Raw genomic sequence first — 24733 nt, 5'->3', positions numbered from 1 at the left:
TACTGGTTGCCAGGGGATGGGAGAGAGAGAAATGAGAAGTGATTGCTTAACGGGTTTGGACTTTCTTTTTGGGGTAATGAAAATATTCTGGAATAGGGCGGAGCATGGTGATTCATGCCTGTAATCCCAGCACTTTAAGAGGCGGCTGTGGCAGGAGGATCACTTGAGCCCAGGAGTTTGAGACCGGCCTGTACAACACAGTGGGACTCCATCTCTACAAAAAATTTAAAAATTATCCAGGTATGGTGGCACACGCCTCTAATTCTAGCTATTCAGGGGGCTGCAGTGGGAGGACTGCTTGAGCCTGGGAGATCGGGGCTGCAGAGAGCTGTGGTCACATCACTGCACTCTAGCCTGGGCCACTGAGTGAGACCATGTCTCAAAGCAAAATAAGAAAAAGAAAAGAAAATATTCTGGAATAGATAATGGTGGTGATTGCACAACTTTGTGAATTACTAAAAGCCACTGCGTTTTCTTTTCTTTTCTTTTCTTTTTTTTTTTTTTTTTGAGACGGAGTCCCACTCTGTTGCCCAGGCTGGAATGCAGTGGCGCGATCTCGGCTCACACTGCAAGCTCCGCCTCCCGGGTTCACGCCATTCTCCCACCTCAGCCTCCCGAGTAGCCGGCACTAAAGGCGCCCGCCACCACGCCCGGCTAATTTTTTGTATTTTTAGTAGAGATGGGGTTTCACCGTGTTAGCCAGGATGATCTCGATCTCCTGACCTCGTGATCCACCCACCTTGGCCTCCCAAAGTGCTGGGATTACAGGCGTGAGCCACCGCGCCCGGCCAGCCACTGTATTTTCTACTTTAAAATGGCTAATTTTCGGCCAGGCACGGTGGCTCATGCCTGTAATCCTAGCACTTTGGGAGGTCGAGGCGGGAAGATTGCCTGTGTTCAGGAGTTGGAGACCAGCCTGGGCAACACGGTGAAACCCATCTCTACTAAAATACAAAAAATTGGCCAGACATGGCAGCGTGCACCTGTAGTCCCAGCTGCTCAGCAGGCTGAGGCAGGAGAATTGCTTGAACCAGGGAGGCAGAGGTTGCAGTGAGCCGAGATCACACCACTGCACTCCAGCCTGGGCAACAGAGCGAAACTCAATCTCCAAAAAAAAGTGAATTTTCTAATTTAAAATGGTGAATTTCACATTATGTTAATTATATCGCAGAAAAAAAAATCTAGCTAAAAGAGCACCCCTCTTCCCCAACTGTCCCTCCTGTGGGCTCCCTGTTCAATATCACATGCCATGTTATAGTACAGTGAGTTGGACACAAGTGAGTTGTCCCCACAAGAGTGTGAGCAGCTGAGGGCAGGAAGAGTGTCCTATTCACCTACAACTCCCCAGAACTCAGCAAAGTGACCAATAGGTACCAAGTAGTTGCTCCAGTAAATGCTCACTGATACAATAAGTAGAGCATTACCATTTGAGGGGAAGGCAGACTTGGAGATTAATTTATTTTCCAAAACGTGCAGGCTCTAAATTACCAGCCTGGTAGCAAAGAAACAACTGCCTCTGCACAGGGGCCCAATCCATATCCAGTATTAAGACCAAGTACAGCCAGGCGTGGTGGCTCACGCTTGTAATCCCAGCACTTTGGGAGGCCAAGGCGGGCGGATCACGAGGTCCCTAGATCGAGACCACGGTGAAACCCCGTCTCTACTAAAAATACAAAAAAATTAGCCGGGCGTGGTGGCGGGCGCCTGTAGTCCCAGCTACTCGGAGAGGCTGAGGCTGGAGAATGGCGTGAACCCGGGAGGCGGAGCTTGCAGTGAGCCGAGATTGCGCCACTGCACTCCAGCCTGGGCGACAGAGCGAGACTCCGTCTCAAAAAAAAAAGACCAAGTACAAAACAGCAATAAAAAGCCCTTTCTTTTGTCAATGAGAGTGAAACAAGCTTAGACTTGGATCTCTTTTTCTCTCCTGTCAACTAGGTTTGATGATGCTGGACAAACTGCAAATCCTAAACTTAGAGACTGTTGCAGCAATAACCATTTTGACTGTGATAATATCATTCTGCTCAAGTTGGTGTTAGTAAGGCAAGTACAATTCTAAAATTCTGGCATGAAAGGCACACTCTGGGTGAGCACATGTTGTGAAGTAAATGTAAATAGCAGAAATCCCACAAATACGGAACCAATGAATGAAGTTAAATCTTATATGTACATTCCTTAGAATTGGCCCACTCATCCTGCTGTCATTGCTGATTTGGAAAAACAAGATGACATGAAACATGTGAGCTAGTGTTTGGCTATGTCTCCACACCTCTTCCTTTATTTATTTATTTATTTATTTGATAGAGTTTCACTCTTGTCGCCCAGGATGGAGTGCGGTGGCATGATCTCGGCTCACTGCAACCTCCGCCTCCCGGGTTCAAGTGATTCTCCTGCCTCAGCCTCCTGAGTAGCTGGGATTATAGGTGCACACCACCACATCCAGCTAATTTTTTGTATTTTTAGTAGAAATGGGGTTTAGCCATGTTGACCAGGCTAGTCTTAAATTCCTGACCGTAATTCACCCACCTCAGCCTCCCAAAGTGCTGGGATTACAGGTATGAGCCACCATACCCAGCCTGCTAATTTTTATTTTTACTGGGTTTTTTTTTTTTTTTTTTTTTGAGACTGAGACTCGCTCTATGGCCCGGGTTGGAGCACAGTGCCATAATCTCGGCTCACTGCAACCTCCACCTCCCAGGTTCAAGCGATTCTTGTGCCTCAGCCTCTAGAGTAACTGGGATTACAGGCACCCGCCACCACGCCCGGCTAATTTTTGTATTTTTAGTAGAGACGGGGTTTTACCATGTTGGCCAGGCTGGTCTCGAACTCCTGACCTCAAGTGATCTGCCCAACTCAGCCTCCCAAAGTGCTGGGATTACAAGCGTGAGCCACTGCGCCCAGCTGTGACTTTTTTCTTCTTTTTTAGCTTCCATTTGTCTCTGCTTTCTATAAATTATATGCTTTACCCATGAGACAAAGTCCTTGCCATCTGGTTTCTTCTTGCCTCTTCAGCCTCATCTCTCTCTAGGTTCCAGAATCCCTCTCCAAATGGCAACTAACTACCTGCTTTTCATATCTCTGGATCTCATTTAAGACTCATTCAAGCCAGGCACTATGGCTCACACCTGTAATCCCAGCACTTTGGGAGGCTGAGGAGGGCAGATCACCTGAGGTCAGGAGTTCGAGACCAGCCTGACCAACATGGAGAAACCCTGTCTCTACTAAAAATACAAAATTAGCCAGGCATGGTGCCGCATGCCTGTAATCCCAGCTACTTGGGAGGCTGAGGCAGGAGAATCACTTGAACCGGGAGGCGGAGGTTGCAGTGACCCGAGATCACGCCACTGCACTCTAGCCTGGGTGCCAAGAGTGAAACTCCGTCTCAAAAAAAAAAAAACAAAAAAAATAAGAAAAAAACCTCATTCAAGAATCATCTCTAATTCTAGAGCCAAATCACCTGGGTTCAACTCCCAGTTCTGCCCTTACTAGCTACATAACCCTAGGCAAGTTATTTAACCTTTCTGTGCCTTGGTCTTCTGTGTATGGGGATCATAATTGTAGGTACTTCATAGTTTCCTTATGCAGATTCAATGAGTTCATCTTCGTAAAGTGTTTAGAACAGGACCAAGCACAGCCAGGCGCGGTGGCTCATGCCACCGCACTTTGGGAGGCCAAGGCAGGTGGATCACAAGGTCAGGAGATCAAAACCACAGTGAAACCCCGTCTCTACTAAAAATACAAAAAATTAGCCGGGCGCAGTGGCGGGCGCCTGTAGTCCCAGCTACTCAGGAGGCTGAGGCCGGAAAATGGAGTGAACCCAGGCGGCAGAGCTTGCAGTGAGCCAAGATCACGCCACTGCACTCCAGCCTGGGGCAACAGAGCGAGACTCCGTCTCAAAAAAAAAAAAAAAGCACAGGACCAAGCACATAACACATGCTATGTGACATGGTTTGGCTGTGTTCCCATTCAAATCTCAACTTGAATTGTATCTCCCAGAATTCCCATGTGGTGTGGGAGGAACCCAGGGGGAGGTAATTGAATCATGGGGGCTGGTCTTTTCCAGACTATTCTTGTGATAGTGAATATGTGTCACGAGATCTGATGGGTTTATGAGGGGTTTCTGCTTTCACTTCTTCCTCATTCTCTCTTGCTGCCGCCATGTAAGAAGTACCTTTCACCCTCCCCCATGATTATGAGACCTCCCCAGCCATGGGGAACTGTTAAGTCCAATTAAACCTCTTTTTCTTCCCAGTCTCGGGTATGTCTTTATCAGCAGCATGAAAACAGACTAATACACTATGCAAATGTTAAGTATGTTAAAAGTCTTATCTTTATGAGGAGTCCCCTAAACATTTCCCTCATCCCCTGCTGTGCCTCCTCAGGTTAAACTGATGCTACTGATTCCTATCATAGCATCTAGAAAATTTCATGGCACTCATTTTTAATGCTTCAGTCTCTCTCGGTAAATGTAGGCACAAAATAAATGGTTTTCAATGACTCAATGGATGGATAAATGAATATCTCTATTCTAGAAAGCACAAAAGAGTATTTTATTTTTGCTTACATGTCTGATTTAGTCTGTGAGCTTCTCAACAACCCAGAATACTTCTGATGCATTTTGTATCTCCAATGCCTGATACAGAACCTGTATCCACTCAATGAATAAATGGTTGGAGTTGTTGCTACTCAAAAGAAAACAACAACAAAAAACCCACATAGGCCGGGCACGGTGGCTCACGCCTGTAATCCCAGCACTTTGGAAGGCCACAAGGCAGGCAGATCACCTGAGGTCAGTAGTTTGAGACTAACATGGAGAAACCCTGCCTCTACTAAAAATACAAAAAAAAATTAGCCGGGTGTGGTGGCGCATGCCTGTAATCCCAGCTACCAAGAGGCTGAGGCAGGAGAATCACTTGAACCCAGGAGGCAGAGGTTGCGGTGAGCTGAGATCGCACCATTGCACTCCAGCCTGGGCAACAAGAGCAAAACCTCTGTCTCAAAAAAACAAAAAACAAAAACAAAAACAACAACAACAAAAAAAACCCACCCACATAGAATCATCAAAATGAGTTTTGGAAGCAAACTTCAAATCACTATTCAAGACTTGGGCAAAACCAAAGAGCATCTGAGATTAAACTGGGACATCTTATCCAAGATATCATTGATTATATATATATATAATGTATCTCCAGTAAGATACATGAGAGATGTACTAAAATAATCAAGCACTGAGTCTTGACTTTCCACGCAAGACTCAGGCCTCTTCAGAACAGAAGGATTAAGATGGAGATGGAATAGAATTCAAATGTTAAAAGAATGAAGGGTCAAGAGAGTTGAAATGAAGGTAAATGGGCTACCTGTAGAAGTCTGAAAGTGAGCTTTGGAGGGAAGAAAAGTAAATACTGCTTTAACAAGGAGTCCTGGGGAATCTGAATGAATTAGATCCTGATCATGGATCCATAACATGTGGATGTGGAGAAATAATGGTATCTAGGGTCCGTATCTAACTGATATTCAAGAAGTATAGCTAGATGGCTGGGTGCAGTGGCTCACGCCTGTAATCCCAGCACTTTGGAAGGCCGATGTGGGCAGATCACTTGAGGTCAGAAGTTCAAGAACAGCCTCTACTAAAAACACAAAAATATTAGCCACATGTGGTGGCACATGCTTGCAATCCCAGCTACTTGGGAGGCTGAGGCAAGAGAATAGCTTGAACCCAGGAGGCGGAGGTTGCAGTGAACCAAGATCGCACCACTGCACTTGCACTCTAGCCTGGGTAAGAGAGCAAGACTCTGCCTCTAAAAAAAGAAGAAGTATAGCTAGAAATTCTATGAATGACTTTGTCTAAAATATATCCTCTGAAATCTGCAGAAACTAGGATGGGCAGTTTTTTAATCTGATTCAACAGGGCATTTGTAGGACTTTTGTGACCTTAAATGAACTGAAATAACACAAAAGGTCATCAGAGAATTTCCAAGCTTCTCAGTACACATCATTTTCCCATTTATTAAATTTGAAGGTGTCTTGTATTCAGCAAAAATGAGAGCTCATTCAGCTGCATTTTATTTCCACTACAAAGAAGTCAAACCTAGAACCCATGTCAATTTGCAGAGGGATCTTCATTCACCTATGATCTCCATCCCCTAGGCTTTTGTTTCATTTCCTTTGGTTGTAATTAATTTCTTATGGAAACTTAGGTAAACTCAGCTTCTCTCAGCCAGGAACAACTGCAAACACATTTATTTATCTTTCTTCCCCAAATCTACAGGACATCAAATATTGACTAAAAGGTTTTTTCAAAGGAAAGTCAGCCTGGTACACGGAGCTCATTTCTAGCCATCCTTGAATGTTTGCTGTTTTCCCAAAGCTGCTGACAGTCCAGCTATACACCAGCATGTGTTCATTTAATATAAGTCTCTCACCATGAAGCTGAAAGCACTGTACAACGATTTTTTTTTTTTTTTTGCTTTAAATGAAGTCAAGATACAGTCTTAATAAAACATAGGACAACTTCATTTTAACCAAACCTAAACCTTTAAACTTCAGGCATCTTTAGGTCTGAAAAGATTCTACTAACAACTTTCTCAAAGTTCAGCTTTGTCCAAAATATATAAATATCAAGAAGTCCCTCAAGAAAAAAAATGTATACCAAAACTCTGGGGATATTCTAATGACAATAGTAGCCTCGAAAGAAAAATTCTTAGAATCTGAGAAGGAAACAGTGAAGTGACTGAATCCATGACAAAGGGAAAAATAAACTATGAAATGACTTTTCTAGCAGGCTGCTGTTAAAACACTTAACATTCCTAAGAACAGAGTTCAGTTCAACTTTTTACTGACCTTCTCCCCTAATACCTTCTTAGACCCTGCATCATCAGAAGAGAGATGAGTTTAACTCATTGGTGATAAAAAACTAAAGAAAGGAATACCGTACATGGTGTGTAGGACAGTAGTAACAGGCCAGGTATGGTGACTCATGCTTGTAATCCCAGCACTTTGGGAGGCCAAGGCAGGAGGATTGCTTGAACCAGGAGTTCAAGACCAGCCTGGACAACATAGTGAGATCCCATCTCTTAAAAAATAAAACTTAAAAAAAAAAAAAGACAGTAGTGACTGTGGAGAACAGTCTAGAATGGGGTTTCTCAGCCTCAGCCCTATGGACATTTTGGGCTGGATAATTCTTTGTTGTGTGTGGCTCCCCTGGGCACTGTAGGATGTCCAGCAGTACCCCTGGCCTTTACCTACTAGATGCCAGAAGCTCCCAATCCCCACCCCCACTACTGCCTCCCACATTGTGACAAGCAAAAACATCTCCAGACATTACCAAATGTTCCTTGGAAGACAAAATCTAGAACCACCAGTCTGGAACCATCCTATATACTAGCAATATTCACTATCTCAGAAGGGATCTGAGAGTTAAGAATAAAATCTGTAAGAATTTTGTAAGATTTGGAACGAGCCATCTAACCCAGCATTATTTCCTTCCTGCGACTTAAAGCCAAGTGACAATCCCCCATCCACCCCACCCCTATCTTCCCTTCAACATCCAATAAACTAGCAGCCTTTTAGTGACTTGAACCATGAAAGTAAAAAGAATTAGAGAAAATTGCCGCTGTGTAAAACATAAGTCAAAGCCTAGTCCAAAATCTCCCCTCCCTTCTATCTAATTTTAAAAGAAAGGAAAGTGAAAGGCAGTCAGGAGAAGGGCCATGGCCAGGGTCAATTGTCTGGGGTGATAAAAGCCAAGAACAGATCTTGTAGAAGACTGGGTCCTGGTCCAAAGACCTGGTTTTTCCAAACCTGACCTCCTTTGGGAAGCTTTACAAGAGTCTTGGCCAGGTGAAGTGGCTCACACCTGTAATTCCAACACTCTGAGAGGCCAAAGGGGTAGGATTGCTTGAGCCCAGAAGTTTGAGACAAACCTGGGCAAAAGAATGAGACCCCCATCTCTACAAAAAAAAAAAAAAATTAGCTGAGCTGGCGTACACTTGTAGTCCCAGCTACTGAGGAGGCTAAGATGGAAAGATCACTTGAGCCTAGAAGGTCAAGGCTGCAGTGAGCCTTGATCATACCACTGCACTCCAGCCTGGGCAACATGGTGAAAAGGACCCTGTAACACACACATACACAAAAAAGTCTCAATTCTGACCACTATTTACCTTGGGCAATTTACTAGATAGCGCCTCATTTCTACACATGTCAAATGAGGATAATTGTAAAACCTACTTCTCACGGGTGGTTTTGTTGGTTAAATAAAATCATGGCCAGGTACAGTGACTCACACTTGTAATCCCAGCACTTTGGGAGGCTGAGGCAGGAGGATCGTTTGAACACAGGAGGTTGAGGCTGCAGTGAGCTATGATCACACCACTGAACTCCAGTCTGGGCAACAGAGCAAAACCCTGTCTCAAAAAAAAAATAATAAAAATAAGAAACCATGCATGGCATACAGTGGGTGCTCAATAAATGTTAGTCATGGCTGGGTGGGCGTGGTGGCTCACTTGAGCTCAAGAGTTCAAGACCAGCCTGGGCAACATGGTGAAACCCTGTTTCCACAAAACATATGAAAAAAATTAGCCAGGCATAGTGGCGTGTGCCTGTGGTCCCAGCTACTTGGGAGGCCGAGGTGAGAGACTCTCTTGAACCCAGGAAGTCAAGGCTGCAGTGAGCTGAGATCACTCCACTGCACTCCAGCCTGGATGACAAAGTGAGTACTGTTCCAGGTACACCTTATACACCTCCTCACCAAAGTTGCTTTCTTATTAAAAACAGAATTTAGCCAGATATGGTGGCTCACACCTGTAATTCCAGCACTTTTGGAGGCCAAAGCAGGTGGATCATCTGAGGTCAGGAGTTCAAGACCAGCTTGGCTAACATGGTGAAACCCCATCTCTACTAAAAATACAAAAATTAGCTGGGCATAATGGTGCATGCCTGTAATCCCAGCTACTCGGGAGGCTGAGGCAGGAGAATCACTTGAACCTGGGAGGCGGAGGTTGCAGTGAGCCAAGATCTTGCCACTGCACTCCAGCCGGGGCAACAGAGTGAGACTCTGTCTCAAAATTAATTAATTAACTAATTAATTAATTGTGAAAACTTCAGGTGCTTCATATCCTTTCAGAAACTGAACCATCTTATGCAAAATGAATAACCACACCATCTGTGGCTCAATTAAGCAATAATAAATACAATTACACCTCATGGGCTCCACTGGTGTTGACATGACATCGGAAAATAAAATGTTACAGCCACTGACAGTTTCTATAGCCACGGTTGCAAAACATTATCCATCACAGCCTCTTCTGCCTCCATCCAATTCTAATGTTTTATGACTTTTTAAAACATCACTTCTTTGGTCATTGCTTGAGACCAACATCATTTTATTCCTATAAGTTTGCAAGTATATGCGCGATCATTTATTTTAGAATAATCTCTGCTTGGGAGGTTGCAGTGTGCTGCTAAAAACAAACGGATAAAGCTTCCACCACTATAAGCTCTAAAAGCCCTGTGTGTTGCTCACCCTCATATCCCCAGCTCACTTTAGGTACCAGAAACTCAAAAACTCAGTTTGCTAGAGATACAAATCAGCCTTTCATTATGTGGTTTAAAATATGCCTGTATCAGCTTTCTAATTTCCACCCACATAATATGCAGAAGAAACACAGCAGACCCTTTTTACAAAGCTTACAAAAGTTAGGTAAGAAACAGACAAGAAATACATTTACATGTTCTAATGGATCCATTTTTATAGTGTCAATATTTACACCATGAGTTTGCATGTCTCTCAGTGGTTATAACTCACAAGGAAATCCACTGTTTCATCTTATCTTTTCTCTCTTTTTTTTTTTTTGAGACAGAGTCTCGCTCTGTCGCCCAGGCTGGAGTGCAGTGGCGCGATCTCGGCTCACTGCAACCTCCGCCTCCCAGGTTCAGGCGATTCTCCTGCCTCAGCCTCCCGAGTAGCTGGGATTACAGGCGCCTGCCACTGCAGCCAGCTAATTTTTGTATTTTTAGTACAGACGAGGTTTCACCGTGTTAGCCAGGATGGTCTTGATCTCCTGACCTTGTGATCCACCTGCGTCAGGCTCCCAAAGTGCTGGGATTACAGGCGTGAGCTACCGCGCCCGGCCTCATCTTACATTTTCTTTTATCTCTTACCTGTTATGTGGGATGAATCTCTGTTCACACAAATTTTTGTTTTCACTATTAAATATATATGGCATTTAAGGCCAGGTGTGATGGCTCGCGCTTGTAATCCCAACACTTTAGGAGCCGAGGCAGGCAGATCACAAGGTCAGGAGATGGAGACCATCCTGTGCAACATGGTGAAACCCTGTCTCTACTAAAAATACAAAAAAATTAGCTGGGCATGGTGGTGCACGCCTGTAGTCCCAGCTACTCGGGAGGCTGAGGCAGGAGAATCGCTTGAACCTGGGAGGTGGAGGTTGCAGTGAGCCAAGATCGTGCCACTGCATTCCAGCCTGGTGACAGAATGAGACTCCATCTCAAAATATGGCATTTAATATTGTAAATTAAGTACATATACATGCTAAATATATTAAATATATTCAGTGTTAAGTATATATAAATATATACATGTACTTTAAATATATTTATATTAATGTGATTGCACATTAAATATATAATATAAATATTTAAATTTTGGTAAATATAGATGATTAATTTGAGTTATAAGTTTGATGACTGAAACTATACTTAGGTCTTTTTTTTAACGTTTGCCCCCAACCCCATTTCCCCATTACAGTTTCCTATACACCCTAGATACTCAATTAGCATTATTTTGTCATTTGTAGTATATAAGTAAAGATCACATACTTTATATTTGCCAGTGTGGACATAAAGAGAAACACTGAAATACAAAATAGTTGTTTAAAAGAATGTGAAGGGCCAGGCATGGTGGTTCACACCCATAATCCCAGCACTTTGGGAGGCTGAGGCAAGCGGATTGCTTGAGCCCAGGAGTTTGAGACCAGCCTGGGCTACATTGCGAAATGCTGTCTCGACAAAAAATACAAAAAATTAGCCAAGCATGGTGATGTGCACCCGTAATCCCAACTACTTGTGACCCACCTCAGTGGGAGGATCACCTGAGCACAGGGAGGTTGAGGCTGCAGGGAAATATGATTGTACCTCACTCCAGCCTAGGCAACAGAGCAAGACTCTCAAAAAAAAAAAAAAAAAAAGAAAAAAGAAAATAAAAGAAAAAATGCTAGGCAGCCAGGCATGGTGATGTGCCTGTAGTCCCAGTTACCCAGGAGGCTAAGGCAGGAGGATTGATTGCTTGAGCCCAAGATGTTACAGTGAGCAATGTCCTGCCACTGCAGTCCAGTTTGGTGACAGAGTGGCACCTTGTCTCTAAAAATAAAATAAAAAATACTTTTCCTAAAAATGAATGCTAAGCACTAGAGGTGTCTCCTGCTTTTGCTAGAGGCACTGGATATAAAAGGGGAAACTTCTAGCCAGGTGTAGTGGCTCGCACCTGTAATCCTAGCACTTTGGAAGGCCGAGGTGGGCAGATCACGAGGTCAGGAGTTCGAGACCAGCCTGACCAACATGGTGAAACCCCCGTCTCTACTAAAAATACCAAAATTAGCCAGGCGTGGTGGCGCGCACCTGTAATCCCAGCTACCTGGGAGGCTAAGGCAGGAAAGTTGCTTGAACCTGGGAGGTAGAGGTTGCCGTGAGCCGAGATCGAGCCACTGAACTCCAGCCTAGGCAAAAGAGTGAGACTCCATCTCAAAAAAAAAAAAAAAAAAAAAAAAAAAAAAAAAAAAAAAAAAAAAAAAAAGGGAAACTTCCAGCATCTCCTTGGGATGTTTGAACAGGAATCTCAGTAAACACACCCAAAATTGAGCTCCTGATCTCCTCAACCTGCCTCGAACTTGTTCTCCCCCAGTCTCTGCCATAACAGCCAGCAACACAGATCAGAACGCCTCATCCTCAGTCCTCCCTCCAGGCCATCACCACATCTTGCTATTTCTGCTGGCCACTGCCGGCCTCAGACTCAGGTCATAAAAGAGGCAGGTGGATACACAGAAGACATCCCATGCAGGCCACTGGCTCTCTCCACCATCACCACCACCCCCAAAAATCAACCCCTGGACAGGCACAGTGGCTCACACCTGTAATGTCAACATTTTGGGAGGCCAAGATGGATGGATTGCTTGAGCCCGGAAATTCAAGACCAGCCTGGGCAAAATAGTGAGACCTGGTCTCTACAAAAAAATCAAAGAATTAGCTGAGTGTGATTGCGTGCCTGTGGTCCCAGCTTCTTGGGAGGCTGAGGCAGGAGGATCACTTGAGCCCAAGAGTTTAAGACTGCAGTGAGCCATGATCGCACCGCTGCACTCCAGCCTGGGTCAGGGTTGTCTTTTAAGAAGTCATCTTTAATGGCTTTCTTTTAGGCCTGGAGTAACAAAATGCAAACTCTTTTCCATGGTCTTTAGTGACCCACGTGCTCTGAGTCTCAGTAATCCCCATAACCCTACCTTGTGCCCATCTCCTCCTTGCTGGGCACTATGCACTGTTGCAAGGTCGGCCTTCTTTAAGTCCCTCAACATGCCAAGCGTTCCCAGCCTTAGGACCTTCATGAACACTACTCCATCTGGCAAAGATGGACATCTCCCTGCCCATCAAACACCTTCAGCCCACCTCCCTGGAGGAGGCTTCTCTGATGACCTCACCTATGGGATTCTCACCTACTACTGTGTAGTACCTGTGGGTTCCTGGTTCCTTCAGAGCACTAAATCTCATCTCCACCCAACAAAGAAAGTCCCAGAGGGCAGAGAATCTTTATTCACCACTGAGTACTTCGTATCCAGTGTCCAGCACATAGCAGCTGCTCAAACAACAGTTAAGTCTGTTATCTAGGCCAAACACGGTGGCTCACGCCTGTAATCCCAACACTTTGGGAGGCCGAGGCGGCGGATCACTTGAGATCAGGAGTTTGAGTCCAGCCTGGCCAACACAGTGAAACCCCGTCTCTACCAAAAATACAAAAATTTGCCAGGCCTCATGGCTCATGCCTGTAATCCAGCTACTCGGGAGGCTGAGGCAGGAGAATCACTTAAACCCGGGAGGCGGAGTTTGCAGTGAGCCGAGATCACACCATTACACTCCAGCCTGGGCGATAGAGTGAGACTCAGTATGAAAAAAAAAAAAACAAACAACTCTGGGTCGGGCACAGTGGCTCACACCTGTAATCCCAGCACTTTGGGAGGTCAAGGTGGGCGGATCATGAGGTCAGAAGTTCGAGACCAGCCTGGCCAACATGGTGAAACCTGTTTCTACTAAAAATACAAAAATTAACCAGGCGTGGTGGTGGGCACCTGTAATCCCAGCTGGCCAGGAGGCTGAGGCAGCAGAATGGCTTCAGCCTGGGAGGTGGAGGTTGCAGTGAGCTGAGATAGTGCCACTGCACTCCAGCCTGGGTGATAAAAGCAAGACTCCATCTCAAAAAAAAAACAAAAAGTCTATATCTGGGCAAGAAAAATGAGTCCTTTCAATGTGTCTAGTTTAAAAATCCATTTAATTCATATTTACTGGTTCTATATTTTGGTAAATAATTACCACCAGCTCCCTCTATATAGTATATTACCAAAGACAAGTCTAATTTAACATTTATATGCTGGCCGGGCATAGTGGCTCATGCCTGTAATCCCAGCACTTTGAGAGGCCGAGGTGGGTGGATCACGAGGTCAGGAGATCGAGACCATCCTGGCCAACACAGTGAAACCCCGTCTCTACTAAAAATACAGAAATAATTAGCCAGGCGTGGTGGTGGGTGCCTGTAGTCCCAGCTACTCGGGAGGCTGAGGCAGGAGAATGGCGTGAACCCAGAAGGCGGAGCTTGAAGTGAGCCGAGATTGCACCACTGCACTCCAGCCTGGGTGATAGAGCAAGACTCTGTCACAAAAATAAATAAATAAATAAATAAATAAATAAATAAATAAAACATTTATATGCTATTCATTTTTTCTTTTCTTTTAAAATTTTTTTTTAATAGAGAAGGGGTTTCGCCATGTTGCCCAGGCTACTCTTTAACTCTTGGGCTCAAGCAATCCCACCTGGGTCTCCCAAAGTGCTGGGATTACAGGCGTGAGCCACTACGCCCGGCCCCCCTATTCATTTCTAATGTCCCATTCAGTACATATGAGAAGAAATAAGATGATTTGCAGAAAGAACTATGAACATTAGCTCTTTATTAGGTATAATTTGTGTGTGTATTTTTTGAACTCCTCAACAAATTGTGATGGTGTCTTGCAAATCAATTTACAAGGAAAAAAACACAACCCAAAATCCAAATAATTCTAAATCAGCCATAAACCATGACTGACAACAGTCAGAAATAACTAAATCCAGGCTCTTCATCTACCCTCAGCAGACTTTATGTACTATTGCCTTTTTTTACTGCAAAGAACCTTTCTGGAGTCAGTACTGCCTTCAAGATGGTTTTAGGGTCCCCAAGCCTAGTAGCCACAAGATTCTACCAGCAACTGAGGAAGCCCTTTTCAGTGAATTATGGATCTAAACAAGGCAAATGAACGCAGAGAGGGAACTGGGCCTCCAAAGGCCAAGAAAAGCAATTTTGCCAAACCTAGGTAATTGTCCAAAGGAGAGAACGAAGCCAGGGCTAGCAAACAAACATGACAGATCAGAGAATTGTTTTGCCGCTTGGTAAAAGGCAAGATCAAGTATTTGTACAAAGGTTCTGGGAAAAAATTAAAGACTCAAACAATGACTCTAGCACTTCTGTTTCATGCCAGGTCAAGAGAAAAATACCTAATTGAGCTCTACAACCGAGAACAATCTAAATGGAATCCTGTAGCAGCAGTTAGCACTTGTGGAAACCTCAAAGGTGAAAAGAGATAGTTAAGAAAATTTGTCTTGACAGTTACTTTCAGAACAATCATTAGTTATAATTAAATGACAATAGAAAAGGTGATAAACAATATAGTAACATGTCAGTCAATTGTAATTATCTGTAGGGCACGCAATTCACAAAATGGTTCAAAACAGAGGGCTATACATTTAGATGTAAATCACAAAAAGATTGCCAAAGAGGAGGCTTTGATTTGGAAACAGGGAAGCTCTGAAATGGGGAAGTGCTGAAATGATTGCGACATCCCCACTTTTGGCCCTGCCTTGCACGTTACTTAGTCATCAGCCTCCATCAAGGACTTGTGGTGACAGAGAAAATAAACCACAGAAAACATGGCAGCCTTCTGGGAGAGGTCTGGGAGAAAACCCAAGCTCATTCAGAAAGGTATGTTCGTGGTTGTATTTCAAGTAAAACGCTTTCAGTCATGCTTGAAATGTGTAAAAGCCTGTGTGTCTTATTCATTTATTCAACAAGTATTTATGGAGCACCTACTCGGTGGCAGACGCTCCTCTAATGTGCTTGGGGATACATCAATGAATGAAGTAGACATTCTAGTCTGGGAGAGACAGATAATAGGTCACACAATTACATAGTATGCTACAAAGCGATAAATACCAGAGAGAAAGCAGGGTAGCGAGACGGAGGATGCGGGCAGGAAGGAGGAATTGCTGTTTTAACCAGGAGGAGGCAGAGCAAAGACTTGAAGGAGGTGAAGGAGTGAAGCATGGAGATGTCTGGGGATGATGGTTCAGGCATCAGGGGCAGCCAGTGCAAAGGCCCTGTGGTATGAATGTGCTGGGCACACCCCATCAAGAAAATGAGTGTGGTTAAAGCAGAGGGAGTAAGGATGTGCGTGGTAGCAGGTGAGGTTAAAGAGGTGATGGGACTAGAAATAAAGTCATTCACTGGCTTTTGAGTGAGATAGAGAGGCTCTAGAAAGTTTTCGGCAGGGGACTGACACGAGCTGACTTCTGTTTTAAAAGAGTCACTCTAGCCAGGTGAGGTGGCTCACGCCTGCAATCCCAGCACTTTAGGAGGCCAAGATAGGCAGATTGCTTGAGGCCAGGAGTTCGAGACCAGCCTGGCCAACATGGTGAAACTCCATCTCTACTAAAAATACAAAAAATCAGCCAGGCATGGTGGTGCATGTCTGTAATCCTAGCTACTCGGGAGGCTGAGGCAGGAGAATCACTGGAGCCTGGAAGGCAGAGGTTGCAGTGAGCTGAGATCGTGCCACTGCACTCCAGCCTGGGTGACAGAGTGAGACTCCATCTCAAAAAATAAGAGTCACTGGATACTGGGTTAAGAAAGGAGTGTGCGGGGAGAGCGGTGAGGACAAAGGTGGAAGCAGGGGAGCAGATAAGCAGATTCTGCAGACGCATCCACCCTTCCGTGACTAGCTCTAGCCAATGGAGAAAGGGCAAGACCTTTCATACATGACCAGGGTACATGAGAACATGGGTGTTACCATTTAATTTCAGGGTCTGTGTGCCTCCTGCAGTTCCCACCAGAGAAGTGACTCCTAGGTTTCACGCTGGGCTTGTCTGTATCATATGAGCTGGCAGTTTCTGTTTACTCATTGGCAAAGTGACATATACCTTGAGGTAGATCCTGGAGCCCACAATGTGGAGCAAAAAGCAAAGGAGGTCCCTGGGCCAAACTACTGTTTGCAGCAAATGGGAAGGGCTAACTTGTTATTGGATTTCTCTTTGCTCTGCAAATAGGATTTCACTAGAGGCAATTCTTCCAATACTTCTTCAGCCACCTGTCCTTCCTCATCTCTTTTCTTAGTAACTAAGAGTACACCGTCAGCCCACCAGAAAAGCCACACTGCTGTGACTCATTGATATTCACCTGATACTGCCCTTTCACTCTTGGATTTCTTGGTTGACCCTCAGTATTTTTTAGAGGTGAGATCTCACTATGTTACCCAGGCTGGAGTGCAGTCGCTAGTCACAGGCGCAATCATAACATACTAAACCCTTGAGCTCCTGTCATCCAGCGACGCTCCTGCCTCAGCCTCCCAAGTAGCTGGGACCACAGGCTTGAACCACCACACTCAGCTCTTCACTCTCCCTAATTTTGAGAAAACGTACTTTTTTCCTTCTGATAATGACCTAGTAAGTTTTTTCTAATTACAAAAAAATGCAATTTTTTCCTCCTCATCATTGCTTATTGGCAACTCTCGCCCTTTTAAAGGATATTAAATAGCAGACAAAGAGGTATAAACTTGTTTGTTTTTTGTTTGTTTGTTTGTTTTTAGATGGAGTCTTGCTCTGTCAAGGCTGGAGTGCAGTGACGCAATCTCGGCTCACTGCTACCTCCGCCTCCCGATCTCAAGGGATCCTCCCACCTCAGCCTCCCAGGTAGCTGGGATTACAGGCGTGTACCACCACGCCTGGCTAATTTTTGTATTTTTTGTACAGATGGGGTTTTGCCATGTTGCCTAGGTTGTTCTGAAACTCCCGGGCTCAAGTGATCTACGGGCCTTGGTCTCCAAAAGTGCCGGGATTATGGTGTGAGTGACCAAGCCTGGCCCAGATTAATTTATTTAATCCTTATAATAACCCTGTCAGGTAGGCATTTTACAGTTGGGGAAACTGAGTCACAGAGTTTTCTTTTTTAGTTAGCCTGCCTAAAGTCACATGTAAGTGGCAGAACTAAGATTGGAACCAAGGCAGTCCACGCTCCTAGACACTCTGCTATGGAGTATGAATTTAGTATGAATAACCATCCTTTCCCCAAAATCTGCATCTTTACTCTAGATAAACCCCTTTTTTTCTCTCCACATGACCAAACTTTGCTGATTACCCTGATAACAAACTAGCCCACAGTGCTGAGCTCTCCTCCATGCCAGCATGTTGCAGCCTTTTATAATCTAACTAAATTCTAAGGTAAAGCCATAACCACCTCATTCTTCCCTGGACAAGTCTAAAATAGTAAGATCATCCTCATGGAGAAATAGATCACAGGTATTAACTGGTAGAACATAAAACAAAAACAAAAAAACAACAAAAACATTAGGCCATTGCATTTTCTGTTAATAAGAAGTTGCAGTGCCCCATTGAGTTTTCTGTGTCACCAAACCCTCCCAGTTGTAGTTACACAAAGGCAACTTTGTCTTGAGAAGGCTACTGGGAAGATCGGCCTAATCTTGGCAAGGGCTTGGTGTACCGAGAACCATGTTATTATTTTTTAAACCAAATGACAACACACAAAAAGAAATATTATTTAAGCCATCTTTTCTTTTCTTTTCTTTTTTTTTGTTGTTGCCCAGGCTGGAGTGCAGTGGCATGATCTCAGCTCACTGTAACTTCCGCCTCCTGGGTTCAAGCGATTCTCCTGCCTCAGCCTCCCGAGTAGCTGGGACTATGGGCGCCCGCCACTATGCCCGGCTAATTTTTGTACTTTTAGTAGAGACAGGGTTTCACCCTATTGGCCAGGCTGATCTCGAACTCCTGACCTTGTGATCTACCCGCCTTGGCCTCCCAAAGTGCTGGGATAACAGACATGAGCCACCGCGCCCAGCCTAAGCCATCTTTTTAAAAGTCACAGTGCTATTATCATCACCAACTTTGAACCCTAGTTTTTGAAACACGAATGGTTTACCCGAGCTTACAAGGCTCAAACACACATTTTCAGAATAGGAATTAAATTGATCTAAGAGAAACAACACCTGAAAAAACCCTGTCCATTTTGTACTTCTGTACTTTTTGCTTTTCTCGGGGCACGTGAAATGCTTTACAAATATGATTGAGCCAGGTCTCAATGCTCTGAAAGGTAGATACTTTTTATGGTAATTTTAATATGCTGACATTTCCTTGGTCAGGTACAGGCATCCTGTTCCTGTTTCAGCTGCACGATGCCCTGCATTCATTGTACACTCACCCACTGCCCATTGGTACATATACTTAACGCTTGCTCACCCATATGTGGATTATCCATAGCGTCTGGGAACAGGTTGTCTTCCAGCCCAGTTGGTGGATACTCAGGGAATATGAGCAAAACTGACAATTCATCAAAGCAAGGCACAATCAGGAGGCCAAAGCTGTCAGCAACTCCCCTTTCATTCAACGTACACCCACCAGGAACCCACTATGGTCTTCGTGCAGGGCCACCATGTTCATGAGAACCACAAACATATAGCATCCCCAAAGACAAATATCGTGATTTGGGTAGACTGGATGTTGTTTTCTTGATTAATGTGGCTGAGTGTAATCTATAAATAAAGCATACATTTTGCAGAACCAGAAATCTCCTGAGACCAAAAGATTGATATTTTCCTAAAACACAAAGGGTTTTCAGGGTTACACTAGCACTCTGTCTTCTCCTGATGTCATCTCCCTGAAATGGCCTTCAGAAAAGCAGAGATTGTGCTTTTGATTTCTAAAATGACTCCACTCTAAAAGCTTCGATAGGGTGCACCAAAAGAGCTACTATAGTCACAATCACTTCTCTGTGATCAGCTTATTTATGTATTTTACTTTACAAACACATAAACCATATGCATCTAGACACACCCACAAATCATTTTTTACATAAACTGAGTTCCTGTGATGACAAAAATGGAAGATTCATAACAACAAAAAAAGACTGCTCCTATTAAATATGTAAGTTACATAAACTGAGCTGTAATTCTTTTTTTTTTCAGGCGTCCTTAAACCACACAGAAAGTAGAGGAAAGGCAGAGAGTGGGAGTATGGTTGAAGGGTGTGTGCCTTTTGTAATCAGTTTACTTTTGGTTTTACCAAGAGATGATATCTTGAATTCATTCAAACTAGTGTCTATTGCAGTACACTAGAAACATTTGAATTACAAAAGGGGAGGAGGAGCCTCCACTTCCCACAGTTGCTAGTTTACCTGCAGTCCTTTGAGGGCATTGATAATCTCCATGTGAGCTTTCTGGTAAATTCCACACTAGGACCACATTCAGAACTTACCTGTTTCTTGGCCATTTATTCCTCTAGACACTCTCTGCCTTTCTATTTTCGCTGGAAAATGAAAGTTTTCCTCCCCCACACCTTTTTCAGAGCAAAAGATATGAGAACCTTAAAAGAAGGTGGTCATTGACTTCATGGGGATGAGATCGCCCTCCCCACTGCCTCCTCCTGATACAGATGCTGACAGAATAGATGGGGAAGCAACTATGAGAGAAACAGAAACAATCAGAACTCCAGCTCAGACGATCTCAGGAGTTTTACCAACAGGATGATTCAGGACCACACACAAAAAATGGCAGGGTGCCATTTCCCCCTGAATCTCTCCAGCATAAGATGGAAAAAACAACTTGAAGTGGCAACTGAGCAATTAGTTACTGATCACTTCTATAACAATTCTCTGGAGGCTCCAAAGGCCTCCTATCTTGAAACCCAGGTCATCTCTGCATTGCTATTACTGACAATCTTTATCCAGTTGCTCTTTGAAGCCATTACTTGGAGCAGTAATGTTGGGACTAACACACACCTTTTATGATATTAAACCAGAAAATCAGCATCATCATTAAGACACAGAGACTGTTCCCAAGAGGGAAAGAAAATATATCTCCTAATCAGGCCAGTAGCTGAAACACTGCAATATAACCTGTAGCTTGGAATCACAGTGACAAGCACTTAAAGCTGCATTTAATGTCTTCGTCGTAACTTCATAAAAGTTTGGCACACAAATTCTACCTTTATTCTAAACATACCCTTTTTTCTAAGTCTCATGAGTCCCAAACTTAAACCCTCTTTAGAGTAAGTTTTTTTTCCCCAGAATTATGTGTCTTCTGGGATAACCTAATCACAGTTTCACTTGAGCCTGGGTCCAATTTTAAGAAAATCTCCCTCCTTCACCCTTGTATCCACTCCCCTGACCTTTTCCGAAGAATCAAGAGACTTAAGAAGTGGAGGTGGAAACTTACTGAAATAGCCAAATGCTTTTCTATAGCAATGAAAGCTCAGTCATTTGGGACATGATTTAATCTTGAGCTTCAGAGCAGAATTTGAAGAGCAAATTAAATCCTTTTGTAAGAAAATAATTTCATCTTTACCCAATCTTTTAAAAAATCACTACCTAGAACAGTAAACCAAATAGTCTGATATGAATGTTCTTATCATGTGAGGAAAAAAACGAGTAGTCTTTAGCACTAGTTAGAGCAAGTGTACAGAACACGTGTCCAGAAACATGTAGTTCTCTTGCTTTGTCTTTATTTCATCCTCAGTATCACTACTGCTTTGGGCAGAATTCTTTCAAAATTTAGTTTAAAGCAGCACAGTGGGGGAATCAAAAATAAATATGCTGACTATTAAAACTATAGAGATTGGTAAAAAAAATGATGATGAATTCTCAATCCTACAAACGTCTGTAAATGCAAAAACCAAGAGGAAGATAATAAATCTTTAATAATTGATTGATATTCAGAATATCTTGATGTAATTAATTTAAAGCATGGCCTACCTAGCCAGGTAAAGGACGGCAGAGCTAGGCTTATTTCTTCATTTGACACATACTGAAAGTTAGTAATGAAGCTAGGCGCTTGGCAAATTTCTGAGACCCCATCCTTCCAGCATGCAGTAATTAAGTCAAAGAGGCTAACAGTGTGTATATCAGAACAAGATGAAAGGTAAAGCAGACCAGAAAAAAAATATTAAAACTCAAACCATCTCCTCCTTTCTTTTTTTCCTTCTGTTTTCCTTTCAGACTGGGTTGATTATAGTTCCCTCCAAGACTTCAAGTCAGCAATCTAACAAAGATCATTGTTTAAATTAATAGCAACACAAACTCCCACAAAGTGATCTCTTATCCTCTAGGCTGAGTACTTTGGTTTATCTTGAGGTTGTGTATTATGCCGCTGACCACCTTTCACCTTTTAGAATCGGCACCTGCAATTCTCAAACGCTCTGGATCTAATTGCCAACCTTTTGAGCTCAAAACTTCGGCAACTCCTTCACGTTGGGTTGTCAACCCTTTGCTTTCCCTCCCCTGAGAAATTCGTATGACCTTGCCTTAAAACTTTTAAAGAATACATTTTTAAATCTATATTCCTGCTAAAGAAAACAGTGAGTGATTAAAATACCACCAGAAAAAAAAAAAAAAGGTTTGATTTTTAGTTCAGGTCGGTAATGGCCTGTAAGTACCTTGAAGATGGTATCTTCCTATCACTTACGCCTTGGGACAGTACCCAAGAGTGGCTGAACTTTTACCTAATTAAAAAATGAGTCATTTATTTGAAAAATTCCACTTCCATTTATTTTATCTGATTCCTTAAATATCCGGTCAACTGCTGATTTGTCAGATGTCATAATTCGTCAGTCCTACCCTTTTCTACAGGCTGAATTTTTAATCTGAAACAACTACACCTCCACCGAATGTTACTTTCAGACGTAAATTACTGCAGGAAGACCCCCCTCTGCCTTGGTTAACACTTAAATGAGATGCCTCCTGTCCAGGACGCTTCCTCAGTCTCACTGTAATAATCTGAGTCTAAAGTCACCTGTGCTTCTGGGCGGTCCAATCATGTATTTTCAAGAGTGAAAAAAAAAAATCAGTTTCTTTTATGGAAAAAGATTCATCACTACAGGAAACACGATGGGGCTGACTGTATATGATTATCTGCCTTCCCACAAGTTGACCCTTTTAAAACCTTTTTATAAACCCTTTATTTCCCACTAAATATACCAAGAGACAGAAGGTGAGTGATAGCATGAGGGATAGGGGCTAAAGAGAGAAGAAAAAGAAAAAAATATATACTTCAAAAATTGGGACCCAAATGGTAAGATTAAGGGACAATAGTTAGAAGGACTACCAAAACCACCTTACCTTTCCTCGTTAAGTTTTTGGAGCCGCCCACTTCAGAAATTAACACCATTCACAGCCCAGGAGCAACTTAACACAGCTAGGAAGTCACCTACAACATCTTCTCGTCCGCCTTCTTTTTAATGTAAAACCAAAATAAGGAGTGTCCAGCGACTCCCCACCGCGCCGCTTAAAGCGACAGAGCGTTTTAGGCTTAACTCCCAGGCTCTGGGAATTCCAGTGGGTCAGAATTGCTTAACCTTGGAGACCTGCAGAGAGAAAGTCTCCAGGAGGACCGCTCCCCAAACCCTGGTTTCTCTCTATCCCAAGCTGCACATTCCACAGTGGAAAGCGGGAGCGGCGACCCGAAGGCAGCGGCGACCCGAAGGCAGCGGCGACCCGAAGGCAGCGAAGTTCTTTCGGGCTCAGCTCCCGAGGCCGGGAGCGCGCGGCTGTTCCACCCGCAGAGCGGCGCCGGGTCCCGGCTGTGTGGGGCGCTGCGCACGGGAGCGCTCAGCGTCTGGTCTGCGGGCCCTTCCCGGTTCCCTCCCTCTCTCCTCCCGCCGCCCGCCCCCTGCCGAGGCCATCCGCCTCACAGTAGCAAGGTTGTCTCTCGTCTACTCCCTTCCCTTAAACTCACCAAACCAGATTTTTACTCCCAACACCGGCAACTTCCCGTAAATCTGCCCTGAAATTTTATCCTGCTGGCTGAGCCTCCCCTGGCTAAAGGCCAGTGCCACATTCCTGTTGTTTTTAGGAGCGCAGATACCTTTGCTAAAGGTTCAAAGAAAATCGGCCTTGATGGCAGAGATTGGGGGACTTGACCAGACGGACTTCTCTCCCCGCCCCAAAAGTCACATGCCTTTCAGACACCCAGAAGTGGCACCTGCTCCACCTGGGGGCATCTGTCCGAGTCAGACGCTCGGCCCCCTTCGGGCTGTTCCGAGAAAACCCAGCCCGAACCACGTTGGAGGAATTAGGAACCTGCTGTTGAATTTCAAGCCGATCGGAACCGCCCCGCTCCCCTTCTTCCCCCATAAAGAAGTCGCTGGACGAGGTGGGATCTCCGCGACCCCCGCGTGCCCGGGGAGAGCTCCCGGGGCGTCCTTACCTGGGGCCGAGCATGGCTTGGCCGCGCGCAGGCAGGAGCGTCACGCGGACGGGGCCCTGACCTTTGCCGGGGCCTTCGCAGCAGGGCCTGGGGCCTGGGCGCTGCTCGTTCAGAAGTGGCTCATTTTAATGCGCTCTGACCTAGAGTTACGGAGGGTTTCTAGAAAGGGAACAAAAAAACACTGCATTTAGAAACAGCAGCCAAGCCCTCGCTTCACCTTGCCTGCTCTCTGGGGAGCTGGCTCGAACCCCCACCCCATCCCAATTCCCAAGAAACCCAGATGTCCGCAATCCGCGCCCCACCCCCTTCGCCTTACCTGTTTATACAAGAGTTAAGGAGCCTCCCGCATTTCAGTGGAGCGCTAAGCCTGTTTGTAGGCGCGGAATGGGCCAACAGGAATCGAATTCTGTGACTAAACAAACTAGAAGAGGAAGCAGGCACCACCAGGAACCTAAAACAGAGTTGTGATTTCGGGTTGCAGTGTCATTCAGCTGAGGGGAAAAAAAAAATACCGGGCTACTTTAGTGAAAGAATGTTCCAAAAATGGTTCTTTGCTGGTTGAGTTAACACATGCAAAGAGCTTAGAACGGTGCCTAGCACACAGTGTTAGCTGCCGTTATTGTTGTTATTCTTATTATTATTATTTACATTGTGGTTTTTTTCTGAAGAAGGGGTGTGTGGTCAGAGTTAGACATGGGCTGTAGCCCCAGCACTGCCACTCACCAGCTGTGAGGACATGAGCAAGATATTTAATCTCTCCCAGCCTCAGTTTCTGGAAGATTCTAACGATGGGATTTTTACAGTTTACATTCATTGCTGACAGTCTTGAATACAATGGGAAATAAAGTCCCTGTAAAGGGTAGCCAACTGAATTTCATCTCACTTAAAAGTTACAAGATTGACAAGAGAAATGGAGATAAATTTGCCTGCATTCCATGAAGCTCACTAAT

General features: G+C 44.3%; 1 protein-coding gene across 1 annotated transcript in view; it reads right to left on the bottom strand.

Annotated features, from left to right (window-relative positions):
* Nucleotides 1-23944, bottom strand: part of RBM47 (RNA binding motif protein 47) — a 205730-nt gene extending 181786 nt beyond the window's left edge. The window contains exon 1 of the mRNA XM_003258613.4: nucleotides 23784-23944. The gene's annotated coding sequence lies outside the window, so the exon portion shown is untranslated. The remainder of the gene's footprint in view (nucleotides 1-23783) is intronic.
* Between the last annotated feature and the right edge of the window lie 789 nt (nucleotides 23945-24733).

Source organism: Nomascus leucogenys, chromosome 20 (assembly GCF_006542625.1).
Source record: "Nomascus leucogenys isolate Asia chromosome 20, Asia_NLE_v1, whole genome shotgun sequence".
NCBI classification, from domain to species: Eukaryota; Metazoa; Chordata; class Mammalia; order Primates; family Hylobatidae; genus Nomascus; species Nomascus leucogenys.
Note: the sequence above shows the minus strand (reverse complement) of the source record. Positions and strands in the feature narration are given on the sequence as shown.